The following is a 13513-nucleotide window of genomic DNA, read 5'->3' as shown; positions in this document are numbered from 1 at the left end:
CGCGGTGCAAGGAAACCCCGCGCGGCGCGCACGACTCTCCGTGGGCCGAGAGCCGCGGTCTGAGTCGCAGTCACCTCGCCACCGTCAACACCTCGCCACCATCACTATGACAATGGCCACACCTCGCTACCGTCATCACCCACCATCACCACACCTCGCGACCGTCATTGCAACCACCATCACCACACCTCGCCACCGTCACCACCACCATCACTATGGCAATGGCCACACCTCGCTACCGTCAACAGCAACCATCACCACACCTCGCGACCGTCATTACAACCACCATCGCCACACCTCTGTACCATCACACCATGCCAGCACCCCGCTGCCTTTCACCGACCAAACCAAAATGCCAAGGGGCCGCATTTGGCGGTGGTGCACTAGCAACGATCTAAAACAATCATCACAACGCCGAAGACTGATATCGAGAGATGTATGCAGTACAAGCTAGCCTGACGATTCGGGTAATGACCCTCGTTTGGAGCAGCTGTTGCGAATACGTTGCCCGGCCGACACGGGGCGAGGTGGCCTTCATCCAACGGATTGAAAAGTTCGAGCAATTTTAAATGAACCCTGGGGGTCAGTCCTCTGTATCCCTTGACTCCCACGTCTTCTTCGGTGTCACCGTAGCTATTAAATGTCTCCCGGACGTCTCCCGCCGTTTCGACTCAATGTTTTTTTCGTTTCACGGAGAAAAAAAAATCCCGTGTAGCCAGTTACCCAGCTAGTTTTGGTGCCAACGCCACGCAGCCACGAACAGCGGAGCACTATGGAGTCATTGGTGGAGAGGAGCACATCCAGCCAGGAAACTCGAGGCATAAATTACGTCTTGTCATCATCACATGGGTTTGTGGACGTTCACGTCGACCGCGTACTGTCATCTGGCGACCCGGGTTCGACTCCCGCTCATGACCAACATCAGTGACACATCTTAACCAGGCACAGGGCCTCGCCTAGGTCGACTCAGCTTCCGATGAGTACCTGGTGCGGCGTGTAAACATCAGCGCTGCGAAGACAGCGGCGGCCCGGTGTGGTGGTGGCCCACCCCTCGTGTGCCGTGGCGTCTCTCATTGGCGCGACTCGCTAACCGCACTTGCCCCAACAGTCTGTTGAGGCTGTAATAGAGGGGATCCTTTGTCTTTGTACGCACGTTTGCGAGATTTCCTACGCACGTTCCTCCTCGACCGAAGCACTCGAGCAGCATGGGGGCTTCTTTAATGCCCTGGATTTGCCGGTTCGCATTGGCATTAGCACACAGCAGGCGCGCTACACTGCCAGTAATTAGCCTAACCTGTAAGCGTCATTAAGATACGGGAAAGAGGGTGAAATTAATTTCTAAGGACACATTCAAATAACAAAAAATACCATTAGCTTATATTTCTAATATTCAGTTTGGCTTTAAAATCCACAATAAGTTTAAATTTATAATTAAAATCACATTTTGAAAATGACAGCAGATGCTCGCCACGCAACGGTAGCGAGATGTTAACTACCTCGCCTGGTTTACAGGAGGTTGTGGGTTCGATCCCGACCCTGACGCCTCTATATTTGCAGTTTGCGTGTCTCTCTCCTCGTTGTCGCGTGGAATGTTTTTTCCTCCGGGCCCTCCGGCGTTTCTCTCCAATATTCAGTGTCAACGTCACGCGCTTAGAGCATTTGGCTGCTGTACATTTCCACATGCATTACCACTTCGTCGAGCCATCATTTGTGGTCAGGTCACTTCTGACAAAAGAGGTGGGCCTTATCTGGTAAAATAAAATAAAAAATGTTTGTCGTTCAGTTTAATTGTTGAATCGGCGAAGATTAAGGGACTGATGGGCGGGTTCACGCGGCGATTGTGAATCGGTGCGAGACTCACATGGCGCCGAACGCATTCCGATCTCTGCAATGATATTCCGGGCAACCTTGCGGGCGACATAAATGAAAACGAAAATACGGGGGGGGGGGGGGGAGGGACGGGGACTCGCTTCCAATCGAGAATTCGCCGGCCTACCGGCCTTCCCGGGTAACCTTCATCCTAGCCCGAGTCGACGCGTGCATCGCTCTGCTTTGAAGTGGGGACACAAGGCGGGGGGGGGGGGGGGCAGAGGGGAGCAAGGGGGGGGGGAGGGGGGGAGGGGGGGAGGACAGCTACCCTGTGACTAAATCACCCGGAATGCCCCCCATCTCGTCAGATCTCAGAAGCTCCAAGCAGGTTTGAGCCTGGACAATAATGTTTCGTTTTATATAACGGCGTCTTTCATGCAAATTCAATCTCACGATCGCCGAGGAGCCGTATGGACAAGCTGGAAGGCAGCCAAGCGGTGAGCCGGCACTAACAATTGCCCAAGATCTGCAGCCATCTACATATTAAGATGTTTCGTCCAATTAATTAGCCTTCTCATGGCTAGCAGACCTCCGCTTTGGCATTTAACTCCTCAATATATTGCCATTCGCAAGATGATAAGAATAAGCATTTATACATGCGGGAGGAGAACGGAGCACCCGGAAGAAACTCACGCGTGCGAGGGTGAAGCACTTTATCCCACGCGGAAGGGCCAGATTATACGAGTGGACAAAGAGCTGTTCCACTTTCTCATGTCAAGGAATGGCACCAGGTCGACGGCCACGGGAAGGCAATTTGATCGCATTTGTGCAATCCACCAAACCTCCACAGTGCTGGATCACAGGCCACGTGCATAGCAGGCTCCATGCTCAGGGAATAGGTTGCCGATATCGGTGAGCAGCGCAGCAAACTCCACGCATGATGCCGCCACGTGCTATACACAGAAGAAACGGCACGAATATATAACCCCCCTGTGGTTGCTGCGTGCAGACGGGACGCGTTTTAACGCCGAGCATCACTCGACATCACAGCGTCTCATCCCGGGACAGATTTGAAACATTTCCTTTTAACGAGTAAAATCCCATGAGGACGATGGCATCACGAAGCTGCCATGCCTCGCTGCTGAGGATGTCTCTGCTCGTCAGTGTCGGCCCATGACATTACCCCACCACGTGTACAGACGCACACCACCCCATCGCCACCACACCATCCCCACCACACCATCGCCACCACACCATCCCCACCACACCATCCCCACCACACCATCCCCACCACACCATCCCCACCACGTGTATCGGACCCATCACGCCGACCTTACCACGTGTACAGACGCACACCACACCATCCCCACCACGTGTATCGGAGCCATGACATCTACCCATCACGTGGACAGACGCACGTGCGCCAATGGTCTTCGTCACACGAGGCGTGAACGGGTCCGTGCTCAGACTGTGATCTCACGCGTGCGGGTTCTCGCAACTGAAATCGACCGCGAGTTGAGTTGAGACACGGAGCCCGCGCTCTGCGCGCCCCGGGATTCGAGCCACCGAGAGTCGCCGAGAGCCGCCGAGAGCCCTTGAGCGTCTCCGCGTTTGCTCAGAACTCGCGGCTCAATGTCACAACAATCGGGATTAGTCGCCGTGTTGTGAGCGGCACTCGTCGTGAGAGGGGCGCGTGTCGTCAGACTCCTGGCCACGGCGAAGCATCGGTGGCGAGTGATATTGGGAAGCGGCCACTGGTGGAGCCAGCGGGGGGGTTGGGGTGGGGTGGCACGTGCCCCCCTCCCAAATCGGCTGCTTGCGTTGTGGCCGAAACGTCGTGAGAATTGTATTTTATTGTGTTTAATTTTTATTATTTCCCTTCTACGTGACTTTACCGAAAGCACCAAGAAGATGAATCCCTGCAATCACGAAAGCTTTAAATCGAAATTTAACGACGGTATTTGTTTACACAAACGGTCAGACGCACGGGCCGTGATTTCAGCGGCGACGATTTCAGGACATTCAAACTCTCTAGACAGGCTTCGACACCGCAGGGTCTCATCATCATCAGCAGAGTCAGGCTCTCTTGAATCAACGCTGCTTGGACCCTGTCTTTACGCTATGGGGGGGGGGGGGGGTCCTCGTTTAATGCAAAATTCGATAGTCGCGCACAACTACAACAACGATCGGCGTCGTTGTGCCGGATATAAATAAAGCAAGATGAATGGACGCGAACATGCCAAGGAGCCGTATTTGTCTTCTCAATCGTTCTCCGAGAACGAGATTTGTGACTTTGCCCGATGGGCGTCGTTTGTCCACCGACACGTTGTGGTTCGTGAGGATTGTGGCAAAACGCGCCCCCCCCCCCAACCCGCGTGTCGCTTCGCCTCCAACGGCGCGGGGTGACCCGCCCTTGGGACACGGAGTGAATGTTGAGATGCATTTCAGACATCGCAACATTTGACTCTGCGCGTTGGAATTCTGCCACCCCCCTCCCACCCACCCATCCACCCACCCATCCACCCAGCCACCCAGCCACCCAGCCACCCAGCCACCCAGCCACCTAGCCACCCACCCACCCATCCACCCAGCCACCCATCCACCCAGCCACCCAGCCACCCACCCACCCATCCACCCAGCCACCCACCCACCCATCCACCCAGCCACCCAGCCACTACCTCTCCCCCCCTTGCCTCAATTCGAGGAACGTATTCACTCGTACCCATCGTACACTCAATAGCGATGCTTGTTGCTGGCCGTTTGGCGTTGCTGCGAATATGATTTCGCCATCAATGTGATTATTCGCGTAATTTATTGTTTCAGTTTTATTTATTTGGTATAGCCCTGTGAGCCATTCGGCTCTTGAATCGGGTATGTCTTGTATCGCGTTGTGAGATGCAATGGGCACGCATGACGCGAAATTAATCTGAAAATGATTGTATTGTTATTGTTGTGGGGCCTGCGCTCAGAAACCGCGATGTTGTAACAACAACAACAACAACAACTCCTCGCCCTTGTGAATCAAATTGTGAATGTGTCCGCGGGTGTCCCGGGGGGGGGGGGAGGGGGGGCTCAGTGTGAGTGTGTGAACACGTCTGCACGTGCACGCATAGCAGCAGGCGACTCGACGCCTTCTCGCCTCCTTCTCGCCGGTGCAGTTTACGACTCAATCGAAACGTGTGAAATGGCGCGGCGGCACGGCGACGGATGCCGCGGCGAGGCATGTCCGCGTGGCGGCCGCAATGGACCCATCGCCATTGGCCTTCGGCTGCCTGGCCGCTGCGCGCGCCTCCGTCTGAGCACCACACAGCGGCCAGCGCCTGGCCCCGCGGAGATGGGGGTCGGCCCGTTCCTGCAGACGGTGTCCTCGGACGCGTGTCGTCGGCATGCCTGCGTGACCAGGCGCTTGAGAGCTCCCCGACCCAAAGCGTCTACGATCCGGACTCCTGAGCCTAAGTGCTTGAAACAAAAGTGCCTGCCACCCCCACCCAACCCTCTCCCCCCCCCCCCCCCGATTGCTTGAATCATCGTTACTCGCACGAGGAGTTCTTCCATTGATTTCCGTGCTTTGCGAGCTTCCTTAACTGACCGTGGATTTCTCTCCAAGCCGATCATTAAATCCGCCATTCATTCTGATCCAGAGTCCCTGAAGCTGAGTACCTTCATGTGTCTTTGTTTCCACCCCCCCTCCCACACGGTTCCTCCCCCCCCACCCCCCACAGACCCACCCCCCACCTCCTCCGAGCCGCACCCCCAGGTTGCCGCTCTCCTCGTGTCGCGCCTGAGTCGCGTGACGAATTTGCAGAGCCACCGCACGCTATGATTTTCTTCTCTGCAAGCAGCGGCTTTGACGCATTTGGCGAAAGCTCTTTCCTCCTCAACCACCCCCACCCCCTCTCCTCCATCCCTCACCCCCTCTCCTCCTTCCCCCAACAAAAGCTCACGGTGCATCCCTTCCCTCCGTCACGCGTGGCGCGTCTATTTTTTGTCACCACTGTCATTTCGACAGTGTCACTGGCGTCGTCTCACGAGACGCGTCGCGCACTCGTAACTGTCCTCAGAGCTTCGCGTGCATCACCGCGTCTTGGTGAACAGCCTGCGGAATGAGACATTACAGAACTGCTTCTGAGATCATTCCACAATTGGGTCCGTCAACTCGCTACACTTAAGAATTTGATCCCAGTTGAGCCCACGGTCTCGGCGCGGCTGATCCTCAGATCTAGAGCCAGATTCTCATCGCTGGCTGCCTCTCCCGTGCCCCCTAAGCCAGCCGGCCACCTCGTTACGTGGCCGATTAGCACGGTCGGCTACGCACGGCGCGCAAGTAGTGCAACGTACACGCGTCCATAAATAAACACGCGTGCGCGTGCCACTTCAACCCGCCACTCTCCTATCTTCTCGTCGCGCGGGGCTGGAGACGCCGAGCGAGAACGCCGCTCGTAATTTCTGTGCGCGCGATAAAAGAGCGCTGGGAAATTAAAGGAAAGCGCGCGCGCACACACACACAGGGACACCCACACACGCGGTGACACACACGGACACACACACAGACGCGCACGTGGACACACACACACACAGACGCGCACGTGGACACACACACACGGGGACACACACACACGTGGACACACACACACGGGGACACACACACACACACACGGACACACACACACACGGACACACACACACACGGACACACACACCCATACGCGCACGCGGACACACACACACACGGTGACACACACACACAACACAGAGCGGTGACACACACACACGTGGACACACACACAACACAGAGCGGTGGCTGTGGCCGAGAACCTAGGAACACGTACCATCACATCCCTGACATCAAGGTCAAACCTCTCCTCGCGTACAAATTGCCGATAGGAGCCGCGTGGCACGAACCCTGCCTCTCCGCCCTCTTATCTTGGTCGGTGGGAGGGGGGGGGGGAATGCCCACGGTTTGGTTGCCGAGACGAGAATGCATTCGGGAACAGCGACGCGAGGGGAGGGGTGCAAGAAGGGATGCAGTGATTTTTTTTTTGTGCGGAGGGGGTGGTGGTGGTGGTGGTGTGGGTGAAGAGGCGTGCGGTGAAATTAGTCGTCTGGCAGCGCCGGGGGAAGAGAAAATGAAAATTGCTGTTACAGCTCAGACAACACGTGCGGTGCATTGTGTATAGCTCTCACAAAGGAAAAGATCCCCCGTACAGCCTCAACAGACTTTTGGGGCAAGTGCTGCTAGCAAGCATCTATGAATACCATCGCAGCACCACGCACGGAAGGCTTTTATGTTTAGTTTGTTGTCCTTACCCCGCACCTTCGATAAGCACGGTTGGCTACGTACGGTGCAAAAGAGGTTCAGAATACACACACGTGGCGATGTTTACACGTCGCATCAGGCACTCGTTTGAGGCGTTGTCGACTTCGCGGACTAGCTCAGAGATTTGTCACTGATGTTGACAGTGAGCGGGAATCGAGGTTTTGTCGCGCAGCGCGCTAACCACTACACCACCACCCCCACAAGACAAAGATCCCCCGTATAGCCATAACAGACTGTTGGGGCAAGTGCTGCTAGCGAGCGCCTATGAAGGCGGGCACGGCACACGAGGGGGTGGGTGGCCAACACCACGCCCGACCGCCTTTGTCTCCTGAATAGCGATGTTTTTACACACCACACCAGGTACTCATTTGAGGCTGAGTCGACCGAGGGGAGGCCCAGGACCGGTTCAGATAATCACCACTGGTATTGGCCTTGAACGGGGATCGAACTCGGGCTCGCCAGGTTGGTAGCGCAACGCACTAACCGCAACACTACCGCATGCACACATGTGTACCGCACGCACGCACGCACGTGGTGTACCGCACGCACGCACACACGTGGTGTACCGCACACACACACGTGGTATACCGCACACACACACACACGTGGTGTACCACACACACACACGTGGTGTACCGCACGCACCACATCACACACGTGGGTGTACCGACACACACACGTGTGTACCGCACGCACACACACACACGTGGTGTACCACACACACACCTGGTGTACCGCACGACACACACACACACGTGGTGTACCGCACGACAACACACACGTGGTGTACCCAGCACACACACACACACGTGGTGTACCACACACGCACACACCGTGGTGTACGCACGCACACACACACGTGGCTGTACCGCACACACACACGTGGTGTACCCGCACGCACACACACACGTGGTGTACCACACACACACACGTGGTGTACCGCACCACACACACGTGGTGTACCGCACGCACACACACACGTGGTGTACCACACACACACACGTGGTGTACCGCACGCACACACACACGTGGTGTACCGCACGCACACACACACGTGGTGTACCGCACACACACACACACGTGGTGTACCGCACACACGCACGTGGTGTACCGCCACACACGCACGTGGTGTACCGCACACACACACGTGGTGTACCGCACGCACGCACACACGTGGTGTACCGCACACACACACGTGGTGTACCGCACACACACACGTGGTGTACCGCACACACACACGTGGTGTACCGCACACACACACGTGGTGTACCGCACACACACACGTGGTGTACCGCACACACACACGTGGTGTACCGCACACACACACGTGGTGTACCGCACACACACACGTGGTGTACCGCACACACACACGTGGTGTACCGCACACACACACGTGGTGTACCGCACACACACACGTGGTGTACCGCACACGCACGCACACACGTGGTGTACCGCACACACACACGTGGTGTACCGCACGCACACACACACGTGGTCCGCACGCACGCACGCACGCACACACGGCCACGTGCACATTGGATTGGGACGCACGTCGCATGCGTCCCAATCCAATCCAGATGATAATTGGCAATTAATTACCAATGCTACAGAGCACCCCTCTTGCCAATTACTCCAATTGCCCATTATACTCGAGGCCCACGGCCACCACCACGTGACGTGGTGCAAAGCCGCAGAGGTGGTGGCAGGCGAGGTTCGCTCCCGACCGCTGTCACCCACTGCCCACGTGACCGCGCAAACGTCTTGGGAGAGTAATCCGACCACTCCTAAGAGGCAAGACGAAACGCATCAGACACCCCCGTGTTTACACCACTGATGTTTTAGCGCTGGTTCGGTATTTTTTTTTCCTGGCCTGAATTTAGGCATTTTCGGCGTAAGGCACTACCACTACAGTTCAAGACAAGCCTATCCGTACGAATCATCCAGTATTGTGACCTATATTCGTATGACCGTATGAATATGTAAAACAATACGAATGTAGATGTGCCGGAGGATAATAGGGGGTGAGATGGATGTGGCGCGCCAAAAACAATTACCTGGGGCAACGTTCCAATTGAAATTGAGCCACCGCTAATTTAACAATCGCGAAACAATAAACACGTAACTCACAAAACCAAGACGCCAGCTCCCAGAAATGTAGGGTGTCTCTCTCTCTCTCTCCCCTCTGGCACCTCTGCAGTAGGGCGGAACGATTTGGGGGAAATATATAATTGCGATTTTTCTGACAGATATTGCGACGGAAATGTTTTAAGTCAAGCTTCAGTTCAATATTCACTGTGTAATAGATTTAAAACATGTGATGGACCGTTACGTGATACCATCAAAATATGAACTGCTCTATAAATTATAATGCAAGTATGAGAACTTTAAAAATTATGAATTGCTTCCAACATGTATTTATTAAAATGTTTAAATTGAAATAGAACAATTAAACATAGAACAATTGTTAAGTTCAAATAATACATTAATAATAAAAAAGAAAAAAATTCCAACAATTCCAAATCGCTAAAAAAATCGCATTGTTTCAAATTGCGATTTCTATTTGAAATTAATCGTTCAGCCCCACTCTACAGCTCCCGCTACGGGATACAAATAACACCTCTGACTGCTGCTGCTGCTGTTGTTGTTATTGTTGTTATTGTTGTTGTTGTTATTGTCTCGCGCCATCCGCGCGAGCGTGGTTCGCAAACCCACGCCACTCCTCCTCCTCCCTCCTCTTCCTCCTCCTCCTCCTCACAGAGACACGAGACGCGCCACACGCCACGCGGACGCCTTAGCGCCGCCTGCTGCTGCTGATGATGATGAGACGAGAGCGGGTGTGGAGGGGGGGGGGGGTGAACGAGGGTTGGGTGTGTGGAGCGGGGGGCGGGGAGGGTGTTTGAAGGTGCCCCCTCTCAATCCCCCCCCAACACAATCACTCGCCCCCCCCCCATCCCTCGGCGGGCGTCAGGTGCAGAGGCTGATTCGAGCCACGGGGTATCTCGTGTTCACACTTTCAGCCTCCAGACCCCACCGCAGCCAGCACCCCCCCCCCGACCCCCCCCCGACCCCCCCCCGACCCCCCCCCGACCCCCCCCCCCCCGAGACAACAACATCCGCAGCTCGCTACTAAGTGGCGGTGACGTCACCACGGCGCTTTGTTTAGTCCAGGCCAGGTGCGCCATAAGGCCACGTGGCGTGTCCAAGTGCTCGCTGGACGCGGTGTCACGCTGCTGAACCCAGGTGCCATGGGGTCGACTGACTGAAGATGACTGGCCGATAAACCGCCTGTGGCCGACGCTCCGCTCGTTGTTGTGAGCGTCGCTCCTCTGCCCTACTAAGTTTGCCGGATCGGCGACTGCCTCCAACTGGCCAGTTGCGTCCTTCAAGAACCTCCCTCAACGAGAGGCCGATCTTGACACCGCTGGTACCGGTCATCGGCAAGTCCACTCAGCTCCACATCCTCCTGTACCGCATCGGCTCCATCGCTTCTCTAGCCCGTGCCGCGCCCGTTTAGCCTCCTCCCCCCCCCTTCTTTTCCGGCCAAACAGAAGCTGCTCGGGCACGCGCACACAAAATCAAATTACGTGGCGCTGCACGTAACTGAGGCGAGGGGATGACGCGGGTAACACAGCGCGAAGCCTTCAGCGTAACCACCACTCCCATAACCTGCGAGCAACTGCTGCTGCGTAATGACGCGATAATGACGTGAATATGACGTCATAATGACGCGATTATGACGCGATAATGACGCGATAAGGGATTTTCAAACGTCTCGTTCTTGTTCGACAAAAGGAACGCGGCATTGTGGCGTGGCGTTTCCTTTCCAATTAAGGGTGAATAACGAGGCGCTCCACAGCCTCCCCAGAGCGACGCGGGGGTAGAGGAGGAGGTGGAGATGGGGGGGGGTATGGGGGGGGGCAGAGAGCATCTATCAGTTGGGTTAATGACGCCGGCAGCGCAGCAGACACGGGCTCCGTCACGCGGCCACCGTCATCGTCGCGCTAATCTTGTAAGTGTTTGTGATGGAAACTGCATCGTCGTCGTCGTCAGCATCATTATCGCTCTCGTCTTCAGCGTGATACAGATGACACCGAGGTCATCCTCGTCATCATGATCATGTCGAACCCTTGACTTTCATCGATATTGACCATGTGTACTGACCACTATCATCATCATCATCACGTGATCACCATCTCTTACGTTTTTCGTTACTTAGAATGACCTCATGATTAGAAGAACAATATGAATGATCAAATTCCATGTCAACCGCTCATATGAGTGGTTGAATTCGTACCATCTTCACCACCACCATCATCATCATCGATCGAGCGCAGGCCTGGAAATGGTTCAGATTATCACTCACCATTCATGTTTCCCGCGGCCTAAAATCGAACTCAGTTGGCAAGGACAGTTGCGCATCACGCTAACCACTGCACCACCGCTCGAATACAAAGACAAGATCCCCCATATAGCCTTAACATGCTGTTGAGGCAAGTGCTGTTAGCGATCAACTATGAAGGCCAGCACAGCACACGAGGGAGTGGGTGGTCAACACCACGCCCGACCGCCTTTGTCTCCCCAGTGGCAATGTTTACACATCGCCACCAGGTACTCATTTGAGGCTGAGTCGACCTAGGGGAGGCCCAGGACTGGTTCAGATATTCGTCAACGATGTTGGCCGTGAGCGGGAATCGAACCCGGGTCGCCGGGTTCGTAGCGCAGCGTAGCGCTAACCGCTACACCACCGAATACACGCACACACACACGTGCACACACGCGCACACACACACGCACGAGCACACACACACGCGCACACACACACACATACACACGCGCACACACACACACGCGCACACACACGGGCACACGCGCACACACACACGCGCACACACGCACACTCACACGCGGCTGTTACACGCGCGAAGATGAACATCGATGCGAGGCAGGGACACTCGGGGTCCTCTTGCCCCCTCGTTGTCTCGCGGAGTTGACAGCCGGCGCGAGTTTAACTTCCAAGTCAGCTCGCCCGCTCGTCCCCCTCGAATGGGGACATCCACCTCCAGCGAAGCCCCAACGACGGCGTGAACCGCGTGCGCGCAGCCATTGCTAGACGATCGGTCGGAAGTCATGGGATGCGTGTGTGTGTGTTTTATGGGCGAGCGGTGGTGTAGCGGTGAGCGCGCTGCGCTACGGACCTGGCGACCCAGAGTTCGATTGCCGCTGACGGCCAACACCGGTGATGATGTTTATACATCGCAATCATCGCCACTGGGGAGACAAAGGCGGCCGGGCGTGGTGTTTCCACCCACCTCCCTCGCGTGCCATGCCGGCCTTCATAGGTGCTCACTAACAGCACTTTCCCCTACAGTCTGTGTTTATATAAAAAAACATACCAAATAAAATAGAATCTACTCACTACCCCAACGAATTACTGACTGTTTTTCGCGACCAATATCATCAATAATAGAGATTTTTGGGGAAGATCGCGTAAATATATAAATGTGTGGAATTACTGACATCTCGATGTAGTGAGCGATTGGCCGACTCATTAATGCATTACTTGACTGATGAACTGACTGATTGACGAAGTCACGAGCGAAATAATTGATGGATTGGCCAATTGATTGATTGACCAATTGATTGCCTGCGCGGCCGTCACTTGAGCATCCCATTCGAGACGCGGCGCTTGACCCAAGGCGCCTCCGCGTCGAAGCGCGCGGTTGCGCGTGCCTTTGCTCCTCTTCCCCCCTCGCTCCTACACCCCCTTCCCCGCCACAATTCGTCTCCTCTTCGTCCTCCTCCTCGTTCCCCTACCGCCCCCAGCGCGGTTTAATGTCGTAGTTGCAGCGCGTTGGCCGAACGCGCGTGAGCCGCGGAGACACCCGGAAACGTTGTGAACGGAACGGCAGCAAACTGTCGACGTAGTTGACGTAGACGTCGTCGCTCGTCGCCATCGCGTGCACGACGACGTTTGTGCTGGTGGTGGCGCGCGACGCATCCATACGCTGGTGGCGCGCGAGCCGTCGACCGGAGACGGTGCCGACCCGCGGGTTTCTCCTCGCCCCGCGCACGAACTTTCTCTGGCGCCGTTCTGCTGTCGTGGCGGGGTGTAGGGGGAGGGGGGGGCAGTGCCGGATTATCCCAGTAGCAAAAGTAGCTACATATGTAGCTACTCAAGTGACTACTACATATGTAGTAGCTACGGGCCAAGCAACTTTCAAGGGCCCCGCGTTAGACGCTTTCAAGCTATCAAATCCGGTTCAGTGATTCTGCACTTGCTCTATTACTATAGTACTATACCGCCTGCAACCTTTATGAACGACTGGGTGTTTAATGTCAGCGATTTGTCGTATCATCTGGCTGTATAGCAAATGAAAAAATACAATT

The 13513-nt window shown here is 55.4% G+C and overlaps 1 protein-coding gene across 4 annotated transcripts in view; it reads right to left on the bottom strand.

Moving 5' to 3' along the window:
* LOC133347069 (regulator of G-protein signaling 7-like) overlaps window positions 1-13513 on the bottom strand; it is a 58413-nt gene that overhangs the window by 28705 nt on the left and 16195 nt on the right. The gene's annotated exons all lie outside the window — the stretch shown is intronic.

Source organism: Lethenteron reissneri, chromosome 25 (genome assembly GCF_015708825.2).
Source record: "Lethenteron reissneri isolate LAM-NWPU_2019-01 chromosome 25, ASM1570882v1, whole genome shotgun sequence".
Taxonomy (NCBI): Eukaryota; Metazoa; Chordata; class Hyperoartia; order Petromyzontiformes; family Petromyzontidae; genus Lethenteron; species Lethenteron reissneri.
Note: the sequence above shows the minus strand (reverse complement) of the source record. Positions and strands in the feature narration are given on the sequence as shown.